Below are 19,987 nucleotides of genomic sequence, written 5' to 3'. Positions count from 1 at the left end.
CATTTTATTTATTAAAACACGCTCTATTTTTATAGATTTGTTGGGGATTTTTCTTGTGTTGTGTTTTTACTTCATTACCATGTGCGTGCTGCAAAAAATTCCACTACAAGCACAGATCTTGGGTGTCCATCACCTTCTTCATAAAACATAAATTGATGTAACACCCTAAGGGACCAGGGGTATCCTCAAATATGGGTCCCTTACTCTCTGGATCTAAACTTTACCAGATGCAGTCCAACAAGACCAAAACCGGGCTGGTGTTGATTGTGTACGCTTCTGAAGGGGGCCGTACCTGGTACTTCAAGATGCGTTGCTCCCATGCGGCAAAGGATTAGTACTGATATACATAAGGAGGGCCTATGTGTACAATGGTACTGTTAGGCGAAAAACAATGGGGTAGAATGATTCTAGGAGCACTTCAGTCGGATTGCAATCATACCTCCCATCTGCAGTTATGTTGTTAACTGTAGTCTGGTATAATACCCTGTCGATGAGGAGTAGTGTGGGCACTAGTCTGTTGATAGCTGAAGCTAATAGCTGCTCCATCAATGATCTCTGATGCATAGGAGCATTAGAAGTACACCCCAGGAAATAAAGAAAGTTCTCAAATTAAAATGTTATGGGTGTGTCTGAAGCAGCTGGTTCTGAGAATGATTCAGAGGCGGAGGAGCACCAGGCAGAGCTGGAAGCCATATTGGAGCACATCCAGAGAGAGCAGAGGCAGTTAATGAACACTCTGATCAGGAAATAATTGTAGCTCATTTTTTACCATAGACCCGGGGCCATATCGACGTTGCCAGTATTTGACTTGCCTGTTTTCACTAGATCAGAGGCTGCCAAGGGCTTTTACAAGCCTGTAAGAGGGCTGAGCAAGTTCACAGTCCTTATTGTACTATAGTCTAGTCTGCACACCACTCATTACTCTACAAGAGTAGAGCTGCTTTCCAGTAGTCTAAGGCTGAAATGAGAGTTATTTTTGTAGCAATCCACATTGATCATGGAGCCCTTGATTAGGTTTAGTAAACTGTGAAATCCCGGACAAGAGTTAGCAAGAAAACACACAAAGGTGACCAGGTTACATAGCACCGCCTGTTTGCTGTGCTATGATCAACTGATTAAAGGGACCAGACGACCCATCTTTCTAAAGCAGAGCAACTTATCTTGTACAAGTCTCAAGGCACTCTTTCTAGCTTCCCACTCAAGGACTTTGGCATTTTTATGTATCCTTAGTGGGTGTTAGAAACTGGATTGCTGGTTGACAGGGGTGGCAACCCTGATCAAGCAACAGCCACTATCCCTTGCAGGCTAATTCATAAAATGTCACTAACTTAACCTGTGCTTAGCCGTGGGTAGCTTGGTACAAAAAGCAGCCAGGCTTAACTTAGAGACCATGTGTAAAGTATTTATGCAGCACACAAACAACAATGAAGTGAAAACACGACACAAGAAAAATCCCAATACAATGGGGCCGATTCCGATAGCCGGTTAGACAGCTGTCCGTAGCCTTACCGTGCGACTGACACGTACCCGGAGCCGGTCCATCCTGTAGAGTAAGTACGATGCGCAAAACTGCCAAAAACACGACCGACACGTAGGCTGTGATTCAAGCTCCATTCTCCGTCCGAGCCGTAACTCCTAACGCTGAACCGAGTCACCTGGAAGCAGTATCCATAGCAGTTTCCGGCATGACAAGTACGATGCGTACTACCTACGCGCCGGACGGGTCGTCACGTACGGCACGTCACAGCATCCGGAAAACAAGCATATCAGCTACGATTCGTGCCACAACTCACTACACGGCTACGAGACGGACCAGCTTGCAGCGGGTACGAGACGGAGCAACAAGCAGCGTGTACGACACAAACACATCTTGAATCCCATTGCGCAGGTCATAGCAGTACTCTCCATCTATGACCGGATCAGGAACCAACGCCGACGGTGCAGGCAGTAAGTCAGACACCTACCACATAAACAAAAGACACGTACCCGCAAAATGGTACACACACACAGGGGATCCACATCCTGGCCACTAACCACAGGCCACCATAGGGGTTGCATGGCCAGCACCACTAACACCCCCACCCATAGGGCTTATGTTGCCCATCACCCCTGCCACCCCCACTCATAGGGGATCTGTTGCCCATCACTACTGCCACCCCCACCCATAGTGGACCTGTTGCCCATCACCCCTGCCACTCCCAGCCATAGGGCTTATGTTGCCCATCACTACAGCCACCCCCAGCCATAGGGATTATGTTGCCCATCACCCCTGCCACCCCCACCCATAGGGGACCTGTTGCCCATCACTACAGCCACCCCCAGCCATAGGGCTTATGTTGCCCATCACCCCTGCCACTCCCACTCACAGGGGACCTGTTGCCCATCACCCCTGCCACCCCCACCCATATGGCTGATATTACACATCACCCCCACCAACCCCACTCACAGGGGACCTGTTGCCCATCACCCCTGCCACCCCCACTCACAGGGGACCTGTTGCCCATCACCCCTGCCACCCCCACCCATATGGCTGATGTTGCCCATCACCCCTGCCACCCCCACTCACAGGGGACCTGTTGCCCATCACCCCTGCCACCACCACCAATATGGCTGATGTTGCCCATCACCCCCGCCACCCCCACTCACAGAGGACCTGTTGCCCATCACCCCTGCCACCCCCACCCATAAGGCTGATGTTGCCCATCACCCCTGCCACCACCACTCACAGGGGACCTGTTGCCCATCACCCCTTCCGGCCAACCCAAAGCTCTTGCGGCTCTCTCAAAGTTCATCAGGAACACATCGGGGTCTTCCCCTTGGGCGTACTTCTGCAAAGCTATCCCCGAAGGGTTGGGAACGGGGTGGGGTCTGTTCTCCAGGGGTACAGAGACGGTCAGGACCGGGCCGGTCTTCTGTAAACTTTCCATGTGGGCAGTGATGGTGTTCTGGAATAGATCTCGGTCTGCTTGGGCCGACGTCATTTGTCTCTGTACCGCCCATTCCAGCTTCTCTTGCCCTTTTATGAGATGTTGGATAAGGGCGTCCATCTTGTTTGTACAGACGTACCGAGATGACAATCCCACTTCTGACACCAGTTGTGGCGGGGGAGCAGTGACAGAGTCGGAAACCAGGCTAGAGTATTGTAATGAGGGCTTTATTTTTGACAACACTTTCTTTTGACGACTTGTCAGTCTTTTGCTAGCAAATGAAGAAGAGTCCGTTTTGCTCCGTCTTTGGGATTCCAGAGTGAACCAGTTCGTATTCAATCGTCTGGACTTAAGCTTGTCATGTCCTCAGGATATCGACGGTGTCCAGGACCCAAGACCAACGAACCACACGAGAGAGAAAAAAAGAAAGAGAGAAAACCAAGGATTAGGACGGTCGTCCTATGCTGCATTTGAAGGGGCCGGGAGTGAGGGAAACCGAGTGCTCTGGTGTTTATACAAACTCCGCTAGAAAACGTGCTCAAGTGCTCGGTGAAAAGGGGAGAGTAGAAGACTCTACAATATTTACAAGAGAGAGTCACGCTGATATGGGATAGTGCTCTCACACGGACGGGTGGCTCCTTCTTCCCACCCAACCCGCTACTCTGCCCCGTACCTGTTCAAGCCACGCTCCTCCCCTGGGAACATGGCAGGGCGGCTCGAGGAGTCGGTGGCCTCCTGGCTCGCCGGGTGTTTCTCCGGTACTTCTCCCTCCGTACGCGTCGTTCGTTTCTGCCCTGCTGCAGGAAGGACATTCGCTGCGTACATGGGGATGTTAGGCCCTACCCCCTTGCGCAGATTACCATGAGACCCGTAGACAAAAAGCCCTGTACAGTGAAGGTAGGGGTGGTAGAATCCCTGCCCGAGCATATTATACTGGGGGTGGACAATCCAGGGTTTATGTCTTTGTTCAAACGATCTATATCCACTCCAAATTGGACAGGCACTGAGTCAGTAGCTGCCCTCCTTTCTCCTGAACCTTGGGTCCTGGACCGCAGTTTTCGCTTCGCACAGGCCAATGACACCCCCCTGTTTAACGCCTGGGAGAGCGCCCACATATCCCAAAGTCAGGAGTCCATAAAGTACCCAAGGTTTCTCATTAGAAACGACCTACTGTATCAGGAGGGGGAAGAGGGAGGGAACCCTCAGTTGTTGGTCCCTCTGTCCTTCCGAGAACAGGTGGTCTTCTTTGCACATACCCACCTCACAGTCGGACACAGCGGAAAAGAGAAACCACATACAGTATCTTACGATATTTCTATTGGCCGGGGATTTACAAAGATGTCCACAATTATTGCCTAAAGTGTGAGGTATGTCAAAGAAAAAACGTACACCGACCCCCTGCAGCTCCACTACAACCCCTACCCACCGTCGGACCTCCATTTGAGAGAGTGGGTATGGATTTAATAGGACCACTACCGAAATCCTCGAGGGGCCACTTATACGCACTGATGATAGTTGATTATGCGACGGGGTTCATTGAAGCATTCCCTTTGAGGACACCGACGACTGCTCACATCGTCGAAAAATTTGTTGAGTTATTCTCCAGGGTCGGTTTTCCAAAAGAGGTTTTAACCGACCAGGGCACCCTGTTTACGTCCAAACTGATGAAATAAGTGTGCAAAACACTGGACATACGACACCTGCGGACCTCAGTCTATCATCCCCAAACGGACGGTGTCGTAGAGAGATACAACCAGACCTTAAAAACCACCTTGAGGAAAATGCTCACCGCAGAGGGTCCCGAATGGGATCGTCTTCTGCCTTTGGCCTTGTATGTCCTGAGGGCCCAGAAACAGAGCAGCCTGGGCTGTTCGGCCTTCGAACTGCTGTACGGACGACACCCAAGGTCCTTACTGGAGATGACCAAAGACGCCTGGGAAACTGTAGGAGAACAAGAGCAGAAGTCACTGCTCGAGTACACCCATCAACTCCGGTCCAAACTGGGGAGATTACGGAATCTGGCTTATTCCAATCTCGAACAACAAAGAAGGAAACAGAAGAGATATTACGACAGGGGGACAAAGCTCCGAAGATGGAAAGTTGGGGATTGGGCATTGCTGCTCCTACCCACCAGCTCCAGCAAAACCAAGAACGAAAGGATGGGTCCCTACAAAGTTGTAGATACGGTTGGAGACACCACATACAGGCTACAGCTGTCTGCAACGAAGACCCAAACGTATCACATAAACCTGCTGAAGAAGTGGATAGGACCTCCTCCAAAAGGGACGAATCTCCTCATACCCACCGTTCCCAAAGAGCGCTCTACGATAAACAATTTGGTTGTGAATGACGAGCTCTCTGACCAGATGAAAAGAAACCTGAGGGTGACATTACGCCCGTTTGCAGACATCTTCTCTGATCTGCCCGGAAAAACGACGCTGGTCGAGCACAATATCGAGACCCATTCCGGAAAAATGGTAAAGCAAAAACCATACAGAATTCCGGCGGCTCGACGAGAGGCCATAAAAAAGGAAGTACGAGACATGCTGGAGCTCTGGCTCATTCGACCCTCAAAAAGTGATTGGGCATCATCTATAGTAATGGTCCCTAAACCGGATGGATCAAGACGATTTTGTATGGACTTCCGAGCCCTAAATGCCATCTCCACGTTCGACGCCTACCCTATACCTCGGGTGGACGAGTTGATAGAAAAACTCGGAGATGCTGTTTATATCACCACACTGGATCTCACAAAGGGGTATTGGCAGGTGCCCCTCAGAGAAGAAGACAGAAAAAAAACTGCGTTTATAACAGACGAAGGGTTATTCGAATTTACTGTTCTTCCCTTCGGTCTCCACGGGGCACCTGCTACATTCCAGCGCCTCATGAACACCGATCTACAACCGTTTCCGTTGTTCATTTCGGCGTATCTGGATGACATAGTCGTATACAGCAACAACTGGGAAGAGCACCTGAAATACCTGACAATCCTCACCGCCCTACAGCATGCTGGGTTGCACATAAATGCCAAGAAGTCCCGAGCGGCGTTCCACAGGGTGAAATACCTGGGTTTTGTGTTAGGGGACGGTACCATCACCCCCCAAGTAGAGAAAATAAGGGCCATTGAGGGAACTCCTTTTCCACAATCCAAAAGAGACCTGCGAGCATTTTTAGGACTCATAGGCTACTATCGCAGGTTTATCCCTAGATTTTCCGAACTGGCCACCCCTCTTACTGATCTCCTTCGAAAAGATGTGAGACCCCGTGACCTGCTACATCCTGCTCCTGAAGCGTTGAGGGCATTCTCAGAATTGAAACACATAATCACCACTCAGCCTGTCCTGTTATCCCCCAATTTCTCCAAGACCTTTATCCTCGCCACTGACGCCTCCAATGTGGGTATAGGAGCAGTCTTATCTCAGGAAGGGGAGGACGGTTTAGAACACCCAGTGCTCTTTGCTAGCCGAAAACACTTCCCAAGGGAGTGTAAATACCCTACAGTAGAGCGGGAATGCCTAGCCACAAAATGGGCCGTTGATAAACTGCAATATTATTTGAAAGGAAAACCGTTCGTCCTGTACACGGAACATGCCCCTCTGAAATGGATGTATGAAAACAGGAGCCAGAATCCCCGAATACTACGCTGGTTCTTGTCTTTGCAACCATATGCCTTTTCTGTACGCCATAGGAAGGGAAAAGACAATGGGAAGGCAGACTATTTGTCCAGAGTCTTCCCTCTCCCTGAGCGGGAGAAGCCAGGGGGGGAGGAGTGTGACGGGGCGGGTGATATTCCCGAGTCACAAGAGTCATCTTGGAACTGGTGGTCAACAGATGCTTCTTTGCCCCCTTGTATCCCCTTACAGCAGCCGGATGCTCCCTACCAAAAGGACGAGTGGTTCTCGTATTCCCCGCAAGACTGGGCTCCGGAAAAGGAAGCAGGACGCGGTTCCTTTAACGCGGCTTTCCAGCAGGACGAAACCCCTCCCCTGAGCGACGTCATGTTTGTGGGGCATTCAAAGATAGGAGAATCCCGGAAGAGGACGGACGGTGTTTCCCTTGAGGAGAGAGGAGAACCGGAGTGAAGAAGAAAGGCGAAAACCTGAGACCCGGAGGGAAGAAACGAACGACGCGTACGGAGGGAGAAGCACCGGAGAAACACCCGACGAGCCAGGAGGCCACCGACTCCTCGAGCCACCCTGCCACGTTCCCAGGGGAGGAGCGTGGCTTGAACAGGTACGGGGCAGAGTAACGGGTTGGGTGGGAAGAAGGAGCCACCCGTCCGTGTGAGAGCACTATCCCATATCAGCGTGACTCTCTCTTGTAAATATTGTACAGTCTTCTACCCTCCCCTTTTCACCGAGCACTTGAGCACGTTTTCTTGCGGAGTTTGTATAAACACCAGAGCACTCGGTTTCCCTCACTCCCGGCCCCTTCAAATGCAGCATAGGACGACCGTCCTAATCCTTGGTTTTCTCTCTTTCTTTTTTTCTCTCTCGTGTGGTTCGTTGGTCTTGGGTCCTGGACACCGTCGATATCCTGAGGTCATGACAAGCTTAAGTCCAGACGATTGAATACGAACTGGTTCACTCTGGAATCCCCAAGACGGAGCAAAACGGACTCTTCTTCATTTGCTAGCAACAGACTGACAAGTCGTCAAAAGAAAGTGTTGTCAAAAATAAAGGCCTCATTACAATACTCTAGCCTGGTTTCCGACTCTGTCACTGCTACCCTGCCACAACCACACACCCTGAACTGCAACAATGTGCATCTGTGAAGCTCACATGGACAGGTGACATTGCACATGCACCCATGACAAACACAGGAATGTTGGGAGGAACTAAGGTGCACAGACTCATCACACAAGGACAGTTTGCAACCCTGGGGAATGACAGACATACTGCACAGTATGCGGTACATGGCCAAGACGTCAAAGCACATGTAACCTTCAGAATACCTGCCACAGTCCCAGGACACACACATACACATGAGTCAATCACTGAAAGGTACCACCTAGGGACAACTACATGATATTGCAAATAAACAAGGGCCTTGGGGAACCCTGACTGTGTCCCATCTGTGTCTGACAACATCATCACCACTCAGAACTGCCAAATCCCAATGATGATACACCAATTAATAGTAGTGTGTCATGCACCCACACATCTGGTAGCCCATGGCAAAGTAGTGGGATGAACACAGTACCATTCAGCAAGCATCAACAACAGGAACATATCAAGGGAACACTGCCTGTGCATGAAAAGGGATGTGGACACACACACATGCTCATACAACACACACCATGGGCCCAGGCTATGTCACGGGACAACACACTTGAGAGGACCCAACTCCTGTGGAAGCCCAGCTGTGACAAACATATTCACAGCACGTCTCACTCATGTCAGCAGAACACTTGGTCAGTCAGCCATCAGTTACCACACAATGAAGGCTCTGGTCACAACAGCCTGAGTACGTGAGTCTCCCCAAAGTCATCTGCACATACTCAAAACATATGTCTAGCAAGTTGCACAGAGGACACAATTGCTCCTATACCAATGATGCCCACACCTGTAGGTCCAGTGGTGATGCGCACAAAGTCTGTGAAATTGACAAATTGGACAATGGGAAGCACATCATATGTGCATGGGTGCATGCCACAGATGTGACCATGCAAATGAAATGTACAAAGAGATGTCCACAAATAGTTGATCATGACACACAGGTAGCTGAAAAGGATGACATGGATACCCACCAGAATAGGATACATATCTCATGGACCACATGGAGTACCTCACATCAACACATCAGTATTCAACATTGGAAACCAAGCATTACAGGTGCAAGGGCATGTAAAACAACATCAACATATTGTACAGCTAAATCAAGTTCACAGGGATAAAGAAAAAAGCTTTATTCAGCATATTAGAAGTTAAACGTCTGTTCTAACAAAAGGCCAATGGCCAGTCCATGTCCAAATGCCAAGGAGTGAACTTGAATGACAAATTCAGTATATAAAAATCTAAACGTCTGTTCAGACAAAAGGCAAATGGCCAGTCCATATCCAAATGCCAATGAGTGAACTAGAGTGACAAATTCCAGCATATTAACAGTTAAACGTCTGTTCAAACAAAAGGCCAATGGCCAGTCCATGTCCAAATGCCAAGGAGTGAACTAGAGTGACAACTGTCACACGTTGCTTGCCTGCACTGCTAAGGACCGGGGTCATCCCCTCGGAGGGGCATACATGGGGGCAGGCCAGGCACTGCAGGGAGAGGATCAGGGCGCAGCAGAAGGAGGCAGTGAAGAGGTGGAGGATGCAGGCGAGACACTTGCAACTGCAGTGGAGCTGACTGAAGTGGTGGGTGCTGTCACAACTGTGGGGCACATGTCAGATGGTGGGGTGCTGGCACAACTCCAGTGGGCAGGTCAGATGGAGTGGATTGGCTCACCACTGCAATGCCCAAGTCAGACGGGGTGGTCGTGGACTCCAAAGCAGGGCCTACATCCATGGGAGCAGAATGGGGGACAGGTGAGGTCGGCAGGGCAGGGAGGGACACGGTCCCCACATCAGTGGCACTAACTGTCTGACCAGGTGTGGAGGAGCAAGTGCTAGGGGGGATGGCCTTAGCATTTTGGGTATGGTGTATCTGTGGGTCAGGGAACCCGGGGCAGGGAGTGGCGGTGGAACCTCTGGAGTGGTGGCCTGGGGGATGGAGGATGGAGACTTTGCCTTGGAGCTGCGTGGTGGCAGGGGGGTCTTGATCTTCTGGCGCCGGTGGGACTTGCGTGTGGGGGTCTCTGTCTGACTGTGCATGGGGGAGGGTGTCCGGGTTTGAGGGGCACTCCCTTCTGTGTGTGGGGACTTTCTCTTCCCCTTGAAATCAGGACCCGTAGGGCATTGCACCACCGGCCCGACGAGGGGCAACTGCCCGATGATGAAGCATGACATCCTTTGGGGTGTGTGAGGGCAACAAGAGACAACTTATGCCTCCCCCCACCTCAAGTACCAAGTCTCTGACCTAACTTCTCCCTCTTTTTCCCACCACTGACCCTATTGCATGTGTAGGTTGTCCTTCGACCACACTCACCACGGAACAGTGCATCCTGTGTGATTACCTCATTGATTTTTCAGAGCATAGGCACTGGACCATTAACTAGCTCCTGGTCCCCCCCTCTCCTTTATATTTTGACATACTTGATATACATACTCCAGAGGCCCAAAAATTGGAGTCCCCTGTTGCATGGGTTTGTTTGGAATAGTACAAAAAGAATGACAGAGCTGTTCCTGTAAGTGGAAAGATAAGGGAGGGGGAGGGGGAAAAAAGTTGTGTACACGGACAGTTGAAATATTGGATATTGAGGCCCTCACACAACCTATAGGGTGTCGTGATTCACGTACCCCTTCGGATGTGTCGCGTCATCATCGGGCTGCTCCTGCGTCGAGTCGGCTGGTGCAATACCCGACGGGCTCTTGTTTAAGGAGCACTTTTATGGAGATCTTTTTATCCAATGAAGCCGGTGGTTGCATGGGTGTGTGGGGCTCTAGGGTGATGTAGATGAAGGGTGTTGATTGTTAAAAATAGGGGTCGAAGTGCTTACTCAACCAATTTATTAGGAAGCCTTCTCCCCTAATTAAAAAACTATGAGGTTGAGTGTTACTAACTTAGGATTATAGACTAGGTTATGTACACTGCCTCAATCAGGTCGACATATTTCTCGCTCCGTTAGAGAAATACTCTGGCGATTCCTCAGGACCAAAAGATGTTCTCTATCTACATCTAAAATTCATCGTAATATCTTAATTGACAGTGAGCATTCTTAGTTATAGTTATAGTGTTACCTGCAGCTCGGTCTACCCTAAGAAATCCAAAGGATAGTCCACTGCAGTTCCTGGTAGATAACGCAAGGAGTTCCTCGCGTTTGACACGCCGAGTCCGTGTCTCGTGTACACCTACCCCGTTCTACCAGGGTGGAATAGCCCAGCCACATATTGCGAGTCAGACCAGCAATTGGTACACATCTCAAGAGCACACACAGATCACATGTCAGATCTCAGGATTGTGTAAACAATTGACCCGCCCAGGAAACACACAACAGATTCACGGGAACTGATGCTGACCGGTACCTGAAGCATAGCTGACTGCAGGGACACTGTGCCCTAGTGACACAAGCAACAGACTGGAGGGGCCACACCTGTGGAACAGATGAGGAGGGTGCATCACACAATTGAGGAACCTGAGTTTTGGACTACAAGACCTACGTAATGTGAAAGTGTGACCAGGACAAAAGACTGCTATTTGCATGTCAGACATAGTACACAGATCAGACATGGACTCACCCTCTTCCTGCTGCTATCTGGCCTTCAGCTGCCTATCCAGGTCTGGGAAGACCACCGCCAGGATACAGAGCGTGTGGGGAGTCAGGGTGTCCACACCTCCTGCGTGGAGGTGACAGCTTCAGTTGGACTCTACCTAGCCTTCGGGTCCAGCCCCGAAGGTCCTGCCACCTCTTCTGGTAGTTGCGGATCCGGGCCTTGTAGACCCCCACAGAACGAACAGCCCGGGCGATGGTCAGCCAGATCTCCAGCTTCTGGTGGGCATCAACCTGTGAGGAGGACAAAGTGAAAAGTACATTAGCACACATGCCCCAGATTTGTGCAGCACACATTTGGATATACATGTCATCATCACAAAGGGAAATAAATTACACAGGTAGTGCAACAATGGGGAACGAAAAATCACATGCATGTCTGACATGTTAACAATGCCTGGATAGTTTTAGCTTGCAATAATGCACGTTAGCAGCAGGAAAATTATTCATTACATGTACCTACACACTTTGGGAGATTAAAGTAGTCAGTGAGAATGCTTGCCACTGGTGTACACACTGCTAGTACTGCTAGTCAGACAACATGCATAATTAGGAAGGCAGTGGACTGCACACTCACCTGCTCCCCTGGTTTCCCATAGAGCTTTCTATACTCTGGAAGGAGCCCGTCCAGCAGGGCCTGGTTCTCCACCTCAGTGAAGGCTGGGACCCTCTCCAGAGTACGTGCCATAGCAGGAGCCAGAGGATGCATAGACAGCAGCAGTGGTAGCAGGGATGTGGTCCAGTAGCATGTAGTGCAGGCAAGTGAGCTCCCTGGGGGCCATACAGCCTTATATCTGTGCTGCAGAGGCAGACTAGGTGCCATGTGTCTCAAGTGATAGGTCCAACACGGTTGCATTCTATGAATCTGGCCAATCCATTCAAAAGTAGGACTCGTACATGCCTTTCGCATCATTCTAATCTTCACCTTCATGGAACGGGAAACATCCACTAGTACGCGGACATTTCTTCGCGTACCGTTACTACGCAAGCATTAGTACGCATGCGATGTAACAACGCGTCCCTTTAGTACGCATGCTGTTACATCGCATGCGTTGTACAACGCATGCGTAGGGGGCGGGTACTAGTCACGGCGGACATTTGCAAAGAGAGTCTGACGGAGGAAGCCGGTGGAAGCATGAAGGGGGAGAAGATTTGAACCACGTGTGTTAAGAGGTAAGTGGGGCTGTGTAGGGGCTGTGTAGAGTAGTGCAGGGTTGTGTAATTGTGTAGTGTATTATGGTTTAGTGAAGTGTCGTGGGGTTAGTGTTTTAGAGTTTAGGGTAGTGTTGTGGGTTAGTGTAGTCTAGGGTAGTGTTTTGGGGCTTGGTGTAGTGTCGTGGGGTTAGTGTTTTAGGGTTTAGTGTAGTGTCGTAGGGTTAGTGATTTAGGGTTTAGGGTAGTGTTGTGGGTTAGTGAAGTCTAGGGTAGTGTTTTAGGGTTTAGTGTAGTGTCAAGGGGGGTTATTGTTTTAGGGTTTAGGGTAGTGTTGTGGGTTAGTGTAGTCTAGGGTAGTGTTTTGGGGTTTGGTGTAGTGTCGTGGGGTTAGTGTTTTAGGGTTTAGTGTAGTGTCGTGGGGTTAGTGATTTAGGGTTTAGGGTAGTGTTGTGGGTTAGTGAAGTCTAGGGTAGTGTTTTAGGGTTTAGTGTAGTGTCGGGGGGTTAGTGTTTTAGGGTTAAGGGTAGTAATGTGTGTTAGTGAAGTGTAGTGTAGAGTTTTAGGGTTAAGTGTAGTATGACACGTTATTCCGCATACCATTAATATTACTAGGTAAGTTTTTACTTCGCATACCATAACACTTTCATTGTAATGGTATACAAAGTAAAAACTTGAGTGGTAACGGTTATTGCTAAGTAATAACCGCGTAGTAAAAGCATGCGAAGTAATGGCATGCGAAATAACGTCTCATATTCCATGGAATACTTGAAATTGCAACATTGTTGTAGGCATCCAACTGAATTTCCAGTGCACAACTCGTACAAGTTTTGAATCCACATCCGTCTCCGTGACAGTCCTGAGCCAATGGGTGCGCCCGGCTCGTTCAACTGACTGTACAATACGTATTTTGAATACACACATGCACCCGTCTCCATACGATTCAATGGCCAAGGCGTACGCCTGTCTTGGACCATGCCTGAGACTCACCCGCCTGGGACCTCATTGCAGTCAATGGCAAAGCGTACGCACGGCTCGGTCATGAACCGCGCAATGCGTACGCATTGTCACCCGCGTCGGACCTCATTGCATTCAATGGCAAAGCGTACGCACGGCTCGGTCATGAACCGTGCAATGCGTAAGCTTTGTCACCCACGTCGGAACTCATTGCATTCAATGGCAAAGCATACGCACGGCTTGGACATGAACCGTGCAATGCGTGCGCATTGTCACCTGCGTCGGACCTCTTTGCATTCAATGACAAAGTGTACGCACGGCTCGGTCATGAACCGTGCAATGCGTACGCATTGTCACCCGCGTCGGACCTCATTGCATTCAATGGCAAAGCGTACGCACGGCTCGGTCATGAACCGTGCAATGCGTACGCTTTGTCACCCGCGTCGGAACTCATTGCATTCAATGGCAAAGCATACGCATGGCTTGGACATGACCCGTGCAATGTGTATGCATTGTCACCCGCGTCGGACCTCATTAGTGTGACGATTACACGGATACAACACACATATACTGGCCAGGGACACCTGTGCACACCTACCACACTACAGCATTGGCCACACAGTGTCCCATGGCATGTAAGGCTGCATTCCCTGGGTGTTTGGGGGGGCCACATCTGTTTTTTTGGCTGGCACTTTGTGCAGCCACTCCTAGGTTGTGCACGTGTACATGGGAGCAGAATCCTTTGTGTGTTGTGCACATTACCACTGTGATGTGCAATTGGACAGTAATGGGCATGAGTCACGGACACCGTGTCAGGTTGGATATGTTTAGGACAGGACACATACACCCTGAGTCCTGGGGATGATGGCATGTACGTCACAGTGAGACCTGTAGCCACAATACAGATGTGCACCCACAGTCTGAGTACATGTTATGTTTCAGATGTGTCAGATCAAATGTTACCAATGGGTGACAGTCTCCACATCAATGTGGTATATGGATCAACCTTGATGGGGTGTGTGTCTAAGAGACGTACATGTAGGGCCGGCAGGAACAACAGTGGCCACTACCTGTGGGACTTACGCTTGCCTTGTGGAGTGTATGTGCTACACCATGTCCATTGCTGTGTTGATGTGGCAATACAGGGAGCCTGGGTTTCTGCATGGCAAAGATCTGTGATGCCTGGGAGACATGAGGCCTCAATTGTCACTGTGGTGTGTTTTTGGAACGTTGCAGCGGCACATAGGTTGGGTGACACAGCCAGATGATTGGCCATTGCACTACATGGGACTCATGTGGACATGTGGAATTGAGATGTGAGGTGGTTGTCTTGTAGGTGACATATGTGTCCATGACCAACAGCACACATCTCAGTACAATGTGTAATGTCATGAATTAGCATGTGATAGTGATCGTGGTCATGGCCACATGGGTGGATGAACTGACAATCTTCCTTTGTGCATATCTGTACTGCAGGGCACCAGCTGTCCATCGTCCGTTCCCAGACTTTGAAACCATGCAGGAACGCGACTGCATCAGACGGTACTGCTTCACCAGCCCACTGATTGCGGAGTTGGCAGAGCAGTTGGCGCCACATCTGCTACCTGGCCGGACATACCCTGCAGCACTGACCCCAGAGGTGAAGCTGACGGCAGCCCTGCACTTCTTTGCTACTGGTACCTTCCAGTACACTGTGGCTACTGCTGGTGGGATGTCGCAAACGATGTTTAGTCGGGTGCTACGCGATGTCTTGGAGGGGATGTTGCAATTCCTCGACCTGTATATCAAGTTCCCGAGCTCAGCTGAATTCCCTGAAATAAAGGATGCCTTTTGTACGCTAGGGAGGATGCCGAACGTCATCGGATCTATTGATGGGACACATGTTGCCCTGATACCGCCACAGGCACATGAGCAGGCATACCGGAAAAGGAAGCACTACCATTCGATCAATGCTCTGGTGGTCTGTCTTGCTGACATGTCGATCACACATGTGTGTGCACGGTTCCCTGGTTCTGCGCACGATGCCTACATTATGAGGAGTAGTCGCATTGCAACGCTGATGTCACAGATGCCAGCTCAGCATGCCTGGCTTGTCGGTGTGTACTGACTGTTTCTCATTGTGTGTGTTTGTCAATGTTGCTTTCCACACTCTAACAAAACTCAGCTACTTGTTCATTTTTGTGTGTGTAGGTGACTCCGGATACCCCAACATGCCGTGGTTGCTGACACCCCTGAGGAATCCTGTGTCACCAGCCGAGCTGCGCTACAATGAGGCACATGGTCGGAGCAGGAGGGTGATTGAGCGGACATTCGGCCTCCTGAAAAGCCGCTTTTGTTGCGTGGACAAGACCGGAGGGGCCCTCCCATATGAGCCTGCAAAGGTGTGCAAAGTAATCCTTGTCTGCTGCATGCTACACAACATGGGGGTGCGGAAGGAGGTGCCTCATCCAGGATGACGATGACGACGACCAACGTCCGGCACCTGTGGAGGATCCCGGCCTGGGCCAAGATGCCAGTGATGATGAAGATGATGGTGACGTCCGCTCCCAGCTCATCAACAACTTCTTCACCTGAATGTGAGTTTCCAGGGTTGTTATGTGAATGTATGGAGGTAGCCTGGAATGTGTTGTGCCAGCTCTGTTGCTGTCTGAGTGTGTCTGTGTACCACTTGACTGGATGCGTGCTGTCCATTCAGGTGATGTGTACTCCACAATAGAGTAGTACTGCTAACTAGTGTTTGTGTAGGTGTCTTCTGCGCTTTTGACTGTATCTTGTCTGTCCTTCCCAGGGCATTTTGCCTGTTGTGTGGTTAACTCTGACCCCCAACACCCAGAAGCCAAAACCAGTGTGGAAGTTGATAATTCCCATCAACTGATGTACCACACATCCCTGGACTTCCATTCTCCAACACATTGGGAGCGTGTGTCCACTATTACGTAGAATTACCGTGCAACTAGTATGGAATAAACGTGTGGCTGATGTGTAATAAACCTGTGCTACGCTTTGTTTTGTGCGTTGTCTGTCTTCCCGTGTCGGTCGGTTCGTATTGCGGCCGGAATCAGAATCGGCCAAAATGTAGAAGAATTGAGTACATTTTAATCTGTATTTGACACCAAAACTACAAAAATACAATCAGTAGAACCAGAGTTATAAATTTTCAAATATCTTAGTGAAAATATCAACAAAAAGCTCAAAAGTGCCACTGAGGAATATCTGGTCGCGTGGGACAGGTCAAAGTCACAATTTCAGATCAAAGGTGACGGAGTGCAGGTCAGCTACAGTCGCCAGGTTAGGCCAGCTGAAGTTTTATCTTCTCAAGTTTGTGCCAAGAGTCCTGTTCACAGTGGAGGGGGCTGTGAGTAGAAGGGAGAGCCTCGCGGAAGACAGGCCAAGCGTGGCGGAGGAGCATTGGTAGAGCTTCCCGATGACGGTTCCCACGTTGGTCGATAATGTAGCGCAAAGGATCAGGTTAACAGCGCTTCATATTAAATCGCAGTACGAGCCGTGAGTTGCAAAGAGCCCAAAAGCTTGATTCCAGCTCTCTCAGCCACACAAAGGTTCCAGGACCTGAGGGGCACTATTTGGGGTTCATGGACTTTCTTGATCTATGTTCAGATGCTGGTGCAGGATGTGAGGGAGCCTTTTATTTCCTTTCGGCTCAGAACAGGAGGCCAGCCGACTAGCCCTTGGAGTCACTCTGGGCTCTTGTGTTCAAGAAAAAGTTGCAGGTCCAGATCTTCTTCCCCAGTCAAGCGGGCATATCGTAAAAGGTCAGCTCGGCAGGGCAGGAGTTCTTTCAGAGCAGCAGTCCAGCAAAGAGGCCTGTCCTTTCATCAGCACAGCAGTTCTATTTCCTGGAAAGTATCCGCAGTTCCAGAAGTGTACCAAAGAGTTGGTGTCTAAGGTCCTACTTTTATGCCCTGGTTCTTGAAGGTGAGAGAAGCTTCTAGACAGTGGCTTTGAAGTGCATGGAATTCTAAGCCTCCCCTGGCTCCCAGCTGGCTGCAGTAACAATGTGAGATCGTTAGGTCCTTTGTGTGTAGGCAGAGCATAGTTGCAAGTGGGGCTGTGCTCAGCTCTGCTCACCCATCCTGCCAGCATAAGGCCCATTTAGGCACACCTAATCCATCTATTTTGTGACTGTCTAGGAGGAATTCGCAAAGTGTAAGTTTAAGTTATGCCCAGTCATGTAACCCATGCCAGGCTATAATCCAGCTGAGGATTTGGCCCTATTCATTTTCCGGCAGATCCTCACATGCTTCGAAATAGAAGACAACTTAAGGATCTGATCTAGAGTTTGGCAGAAACGTTACTCCATCACAGACATAAAGGTTATCCCGTTCCCCTTATTAAAAGTCTATTATACCCTATGGCACTTGTAAGAAGGCGGTCATGATATCGGTCATGTTTGCAACAATGCCAATCAGCCAAACTCAAAATCACACCCTTGTGTTCAAACAATGCAAAATGTGTCGGTACAGTGACAACTAGAACAGATAAAAACTATCATATGTAATTTTCTAAAGGATATTTCTAATTTCTTGAGCTTCCCAAGTGGCCTATCTACATGGGATTCAACTACAGAATAGATGCTTGTAATCAGAAAGAAGGGATGACTGTGGCTGAGAGCCTTAGAGGTGGGCCCACTATCTGAGAGTCTTAGGGGTGGGGCAAGATACTTAACTGTGCCAAATCTATGCTTCCGCTTAGATATAATTCCTGCCATGTCAATGCTGGTGCGTATGTGCCTTTTTTGTTTAGGACTGCATGTAAAATCAATACTGCCTTGACTGATGGTTCGACCTCAGTGCTAGCTTCAGTTGCCACACTTTTACCAGTCATCTCTTCTCACTACTGAACAACTGCATTTAAATTCTATTCAATTCTCAACAATTTCAGTATGCAAACGTTTTTAAAATATCCACTATTCCTCAAACAACCTACACATCTGTCTTTAAATCATATTATGTTGTGCAGAATGTTATTGGTTAAGTTTTTTTTTTTAAATGTATCCACTATCCAATATCGAATTACATTACGTTACGGCCAGAAAAATGGAAATCATACATTCAAATCATAAAATTCAATTATAAACTTAATTACAGATCAAACAAAAAACAACAATCCTGAAGAGGCACGGCGGGTCTTCCCTGGGCATTTTGTAAGTCACATCCTGCAAGACAGAAATACAGATGAGAAGGTGTGCCATGCGCCCATGAAAGTACAGAGAGAGAGAGCAAAAGAGAGAGAGAGAGAGAGGGGGGAGGGGGAGAGAGAAAGAGAGGGAGAGAGAGCGAGCGAGGAAGAGAGGGAGAGAGAGAAAGAGAGGGAGAGAGAAAGAGAGGGAGAGAGAGAGAAAGAGGGAGAGAGGGAGAAAGAAAGAGAGGGAGAGAGAGAGAGAGAGGGAGAGAGAGTGCCGACACTGCAGACCCAGGCCTCACTGCTCACATGCAGCCACCGGTGAGTCTCCAACCACGTGCCGGTACACACTGCAGTCCCCTAGGTCCCTAATCTGAAACAGTTGCCAGAGACATGAATGGCAGAGTCCATACAGTAGCACACACCATCAGCGCTTGCCTGCCCCTGCGCACAAAGGCCGATGCACCCCAGTCCCTCCCGCTGCCCAACGGAGATTGCCCGCCCTTGCGCAACAAGGCCTCACTGCTCACCTTCCGCCACCGGCGTGTCTCCAATAGGTCTCACCACATGCCGGTGGGGGCCACAAGCCTAGGGCCCGCGACCATGGCGCCCTCTACATCATGCTGCCCCGCACCGCAGGCCACCAGGTCACACACTTGATTCTGGGTCTTGATTTCGCTATGGCAGAGAACATATCAGTGCACCCGGCCTCATCGCAGGCTGTACAATCGCTCAGCCCTCGAGGTGCCACTAACTCTGTGAACCGCGAGGCGACGCCACGTGGCGGTAGGCCCACACTGACCGATGGCTCAGGCATACACTGCGGTCCAGCAGGGCACACAATAATGCCACCATTCCGGACCTTCTGGACAGCGCATCATCGCAGGCTGCACACCCGCTCAGCACTTTAGGTGCCCCTACCTCAGTGCGCCTAAACACACCATCCCATGGCGGTGTGCCTGTGCTTGCAGCAGTGTATCCTGTGCCACCAAGTCTGTGCACCGCAAGCCATGGACCCTTTATGATTGAGTCTCGTGTTGCGGACGCCATCATGTCACCCCTGGCACCGGGCAATGTGCTGTGCCCAGGCCCTAGGCCCTAAGGCAGAAATGATACCCACAAGGAGACACCCAGTTAGAGAGTGGAAATGGCGTCCAGCACGTGAGCCAGGCCCTTTTTATTGGCAGGGTCACATGTCCTGTGACGCCGGTGCTGAATGGGTGTGGTGTGGATGTGAACCAGCCATGAGGGAGTGGCTGTGTCATGCTGACAACTAGACCTGTGAGTAGCAGATCCCTACAAGAGAGACCTTGGACATGTAGCGTTGTCGTCCCCACCTGTGAGCTTAAGCAGAGTGGGCTGGCATGGCGTATGCCAGTCCAGCGTAAGGGTGTGAACAATGACCCCGGGCCTCTGGGCGTGCTTCCGTTCTGGGATGGACAAGG

Source organism: Triturus cristatus, chromosome 3_1, assembly GCF_964204655.1.
Source record: "Triturus cristatus chromosome 3_1, aTriCri1.1, whole genome shotgun sequence".
Classification (NCBI taxonomy): domain Eukaryota; kingdom Metazoa; phylum Chordata; class Amphibia; order Caudata; family Salamandridae; genus Triturus; species Triturus cristatus.
Note: the sequence above shows the minus strand (reverse complement) of the source record.